Here is a 6,000-nt window from a genome sequence, read left to right on the forward strand (position 1 = left end):
TATTCTTTATTCTAGTGGTTAATTGATTTGGAACATTTAGAGCTGTAGAAAAGGGTATAGTCGTAGAGTCCTATGCCCATTTTAATTCTAACTAATGCAATTTAATACTTACATAAGTGACAGGAATTTGGGTCAAATCCTTTGATTATTAAAATCTTGAAACATGAAAAAAATAAGTCAAATAATAAAGCCACATTATTTGAGTCTGTACAAAAGATAACTATTTGCTACTTATTTTTAAAATGTCCATTTTTACCATCCTTTCACTTATTTAAAATCCACATTGTCTACCACATTCTGGGTCATCAGAAATGGTACACATTTGTTATGTCAATAGTGATAGAGACAGGCTTCTTCTTAAGACAGGCAGTATAACTGCAAAGGCAGGCTTTTCTAGTAAAACTCACTGTGATGCAATAAGTGATTTCTAGGGTTTAAAAAGTATTAACACAGATTATCTACTTATTAATTTGTGCAAGTGTGTGAGTATAAAAGTGAATACTAGAAATTTTGATGCATAAATGATAATGAATGTCCACAATTATGATAATTTCAGTCATACTGCTTCCAGAAACAGCTGTATGAGAAATTAAGATGATCATTAAAAACCTCTGATTGTAATTCCTGATGTTAAACTTGATCAAGGAAGGTAAAATAAATCAATGCACTTTTAATTTCATTACACAGTGTTCTACATCATTTATTAAGAGAATTTCCAAGGAAAGGTTAATTAGAAACAAGTAATTCATTTTATGTGAAGATGCAAAAAATAATTGAATTTTAGAATTTGCATGGATTTGAGAGATAATCTTGTTGGGAAAGTTCTTCTTGAAGTGAGAAAAATAAGACTGCTTTTTTGACATGCCCAAGCTGAAATAGTTAAGGCAGTGGCAGCAGCAATATTTGAGCAGAAATGTATTTTCTCCAAAGTTCATACACAATGCATCATTGCTTCATTAGTAATGGCAAGGGACCTTTCCTTCTGTAAACACCTTAATTATGTTTTTCACCTGCAGAAGAGTCAATATCTCTGTATTCCCTAACTATGCAGCACTGGTGATCGAGCATCTAGATCTCTGATTATAGTCCTATTGTAAATGGAGCACAGGATGTTAAATGTTTGTTGGGAGCACAGCTGGGATTTAGGCTGTTTGTGGATGTGCATGCTGTAGATTATAAATAAATCCCTGCATAGCACAACAGAGCAATGTAACAACATAGGGGCCTCCCAGTGACCTTAAATGAAAAGCCCCAGGCATCTCTCTACCCAGTTACTTACTCATTCCATTTGATAGCATTTTGGCTGATAGAGAGAAAGAAGCTCTAGCTGGATAGTTCACTGAAATGATGTAAATGAAAAGTACAGTATGAAATCAAAGTGGGTGACTGTGATGGTTAGGCTATTGTGTCAACTCGACCAAGTAATTGTGCCCAGTTGTTTGGTCAAACAAGCACTGGGCTAACTGTAATACAAGGGCATTTATGAACTTTAGTCACCATTGACTTTGTTGCAGTGGTAAATCACAGATAGCTGGTTATAATTACATCAACCAGGGTGATTGCCATCAGCAAGAGTGATGGTTAGCCCAATCAGTTGAATGCCTTAAAAGGGGAAATGATTCCAGCATTGAGAGAGAATTTCCCAGCTCATCTTTGGAGAGCTGAAGTCACCCAGAACTAATTAAAAACCTTGACTGAACTTTCATTGCAGCCCTTGGTTATAGCCTGGCTGCGGAACCTGCACTTGTGCATCCCCACGGCTGCATGAGAGACTCTTATAGAAATCGCATGCTATTGACAGATATCTCTTCTTGATTCTGTTTCCCTTGAGAACACTGACTAAGACAATGGCTTTTCCCATGAGAGTAACAAATGAATCACTCTTTCAACAAAATAATATAAGAAGGTAAACACTGTAAGATTTTGATATAATATCATTCGGGTCCAGTAATTTCCCCCATTTTGAGCCTGTAATCATTTCTTAAACTTTCATTAACCATTTAAGATAAAATACCTTAAATTAAAACTTTGTTGTTTTAATTTGTATTAGGCAAAGACTTTTGTGTTACACTGTCTTTATATCCTAGATGAATGCATATGAGTTATGTATCCATTATTGTATTTATAACATTCATAAACATACAACTTAAAGGTAGTTAACAATGAAAGTATTATATATTAAAAATGTAATTATCCTAACATATTAGAAAAAAATTTCAACTTTTGAACAAAGCGAAAAATACAGTTTCTGAGTTGAAATATAAAATGTTCATTTCATGGTGAAATCATTGAAAATTATGATTTCATCAAAATGATCAGCTATCAGATTATCTTGCAAGAAAAAGAAATCATATTGTAACATTTTTTAGAGGAGTTTGCCAATAGTTGTAAGAGACACATTTTACCTAAGCTTCTTTCACTAAATAGCAGTGACTATATGACTATTTTATATACTCCTCTCTCACAGCATATCAAATACAACATCTACAAAATGGAATTACACCTTGTTAAATTTAACTCGAAGAATGTTATAGGAATGTCAATAGATAATATATGTGACTGCATTTTGAAAATGAAAACCAAATAATCAGTCTATAAATATTACCTCTACTTAAATGCTTCTGTAATAATATTATTAAATAATAATTCAAAGTGGAAAAAGCACAATGGGCAAAATCCTAATTGAGAAAGATGCTTTTTAACAAAATTCATTGATAGTTTTTTCAATATTTTTTTTCTGATCCCTTAATCTCAATTTAGTAGCATATTTGTGCTCATGTGTTCTGAATAATTTGTCTTGTTCTATGCCCTTCAAATCCCTTCATTACCTAGTTAGAGCTCTACCATTATCATTAATCTTGTTAGGAACTTTTTCCTCCATAAATGAATATATCATAGTGCTCTCACTTTATGTATTTATCTGTTTCTAGGACTTACCTGACACATCCTTGGTTTTAGTATTGTTTTACTCACACATGGAAACAAGAAGAAATATGGAAACAGATATTGTAATATGCCACCTGAGATTGAAAATACATTAGTGATCATTAAGCACAACTTTTTCATTTTATTGGTGCAGAAATTGCACTTTCAATGATCCCCTCCTTCCACATTAAAGAGTTGGTAATAGTAAAGCAGAATCATATGATAAACAGGTGGATGCTGGACACAGAATGAATAACTACAGAGCTCTGAAAACAACAAACACTTCAAATCTGCTGACACCACAGCTGAAGTTTTGTTGAAAGTTTCTTTTAGTCTTAATAGTTTTGTTATAGCATCTTTTCTCTTGAACACAGGCATAAGCCCATGAAGGATGTGTGAAATGACAGACATTCTTTTTCAGCACATTACTGGAAATTACAACCAGAGAAACTAGGCAAGGAAAGAAATAAAAGGCATGCACAATAGAAATGAAAGGACAAAACTATCTATATTACCAACACATGATCATATATATATGTGTGTGTGTGTGACGGATTATATTATATATATAAATACCCCAAAAACCCAGAAAGAAACTTTTAGAGCTAATAAACAAATTCAGCAAGTATGCAGTTATAAGAAATTAAGAAATTATTCCATTTAAAATAATATCTAAAAAAATGAGATACTTAGAATAAATTAATCAAGAAGATGAAATACCTGTATACTGAAAACTATAAAGCATTGATAAAAGAATTTAAGAAGACTTAAGTAAATGAAAGATGTTTCATGTTCATGAATTGGGCTATTTAATATTGTTAAGATTGTAATACTAAAAAAAGCAATTTGCAAATTCAACATTATCACTACTAAAATTCCAGCTGTAATTTTTTTTCAGAAATAGAAAAGAAAATCCTCAAATTCACATGGACGTACAAGAAATCACAATTGTCAAAACAATATTGAAAATTAAGAACAAAGTTTGAGAACTCATACTTTCCTATATCAAAACTCACTATAAAGCTATGGTAATCAAAACTTTGAGAGACAGGCACAAATTTACTGTAAATTTATTTTTACCATTTATTGATTTATTTAGGGAAGTTGTGAGCTTACAAAAAATCATATATAATATGCAGAATTCCTATACATCACCTCTCCACTAACACTTTTTACATTTTTGAGGAACATTTGTTACAGATTGTGTGAAAACATGATCAGATAATCACTAACTGTGGTCCATAATATACACTTGGTGTTTTTTTTTAATTATTAGCACCCTGTATTAGTATTATATATTTGTTATAGTTCATAAGAGAATATTCTTATATTTGTATTATTAACCACAATCCATCTTCCACCACATGGGTTTCTATTATACAATATCATGCCTTGTGCACAACCAAGCCAAGGTCCACAGGAAGGAGGAATACAGTAAGGATCAGAGTGGACTTAATGATGTTCTATTCATGAACTATTGTGGTTAGTAATCAAGAAAATGTGGCATTGATGTGGAAAAAGTGGTCATGGTGGCTGCTGGGTGCGGGGAAGGGGAGGAAGAGAAGAGATGTGGAGGCATTCTTGGGACTTGGAGTTGTCTTAGGTGGTGCCCCAGGGACAATTGCCGGATGTTGTATGTCCTCCCATGGCCCACTGGATGGAACGTGGGAAAGTGTGGGCTATGGTGTGGAACACGGGACATGGGGTGCAGCAATGCCCGGAGATGTACTCACCAGACGCAATGGATGTGACATGATGATGGGGGAGAGTGTTATTGTAATATCTTTTTAAAAAATGAACAAATTGAGTAGAATTTGGAAAAAAAATAAAGTGTACATTCAGTGGCTCTCACTTTTATCACAGAGTTGTGCAGTCATCACCCCAGTAAACCTTTGCTCTTTTATTGTTGAATAGAATGATCTCTTTATATAACATGGAAATCAAACCCTTATCGGCCACGTGGTTTGCAAATACTTTTTCCCATTGAATGGGTTGACTTTTCACCTTCTTAACAAAATGCTTTAAAGCAGAAAAATGTTTACATTTGAGGAGTTTCCATTAATCAATTTTTTTCTTTTGTTGCTCATGTTTTTGATATAAGGTTTAGTAAACCACTACCTACCACCAGGTCTTGAAGATGTTTTCCTACATTTTCTTCTAGGAGTTTTATGTTTAACTCATTTCATATTTAGGTATTTGATTCATTTTGAGTTAATCTTTGTATAAGGTGTGAGATAGGGATCCTCTTTCTTTTGGTTATGGATATTTAGGCCTCTCAGCACCATTTGTTGAAAAGACTGCTGTGCCCCAGGTGGGTGGGCTTCATAGCCTTGTCAGAAATCATTTGACCATAGATGCGAAGGTCTGTTTCTGAACCATCAATTCAGTTCCATTTGTCAGTAGGTCTATCTTTATGCTAGTACCATTCTCTTTTTGCCGTGGTAGCTAGGTAATATGATTTAAAGCCTGGAAGTGAGGTCCTCCAACTTTGTTCTTCATTTTTAAGACATTTCTGGCTATTCAGCACCCTTCTTCCTTCCAAACAAATATGATCATTGAATTTTCCATTTCTTTAAAAAAGGCTGGTAGAATTTTTATTGGGATTGCATTGAGTCTTCATATTAATTCGAGTAGAAATGACATCTTAATGATATCTGATCTTCCCACCCATTAACATAGAATTTTCTTTCATTTATTTAGTTCTTATGTGATTTCTTTTAGCAATTCATTGTAGTTTTCTGAAAACAAGTGCTTTGTGTTCTTGATTAAGCTGATTCCTAAGTATTTAATTATTCTAGTCATTATTGTAAATAGAAATTTTTTCCTAACTTCCTCCTCAGATTGCTTATTACTATTGTAATAAATTTGAAAAATAATGATTTTTACATATTAGTCTTGTATCCTGCCACTCTACTGAATTCATTTATTAGCTGTAGTAGATTTGTTGTAGATTTTCAGGATTTTCTAGGATAACATAATCTGTGGGTTGTGAAAGTTTTACTTCTTCCTTTCTGATTTGGATGTCTTTTATTTCTTTTTCTTACCTAATTGCTCTAGCTAAAACCACTAGCACTA

Source organism: Dasypus novemcinctus, chromosome 15 (assembly GCF_030445035.2).
Source record: "Dasypus novemcinctus isolate mDasNov1 chromosome 15, mDasNov1.1.hap2, whole genome shotgun sequence".
Lineage (NCBI taxonomy): Eukaryota > Metazoa > Chordata > Mammalia > Cingulata > Dasypodidae > Dasypus > Dasypus novemcinctus.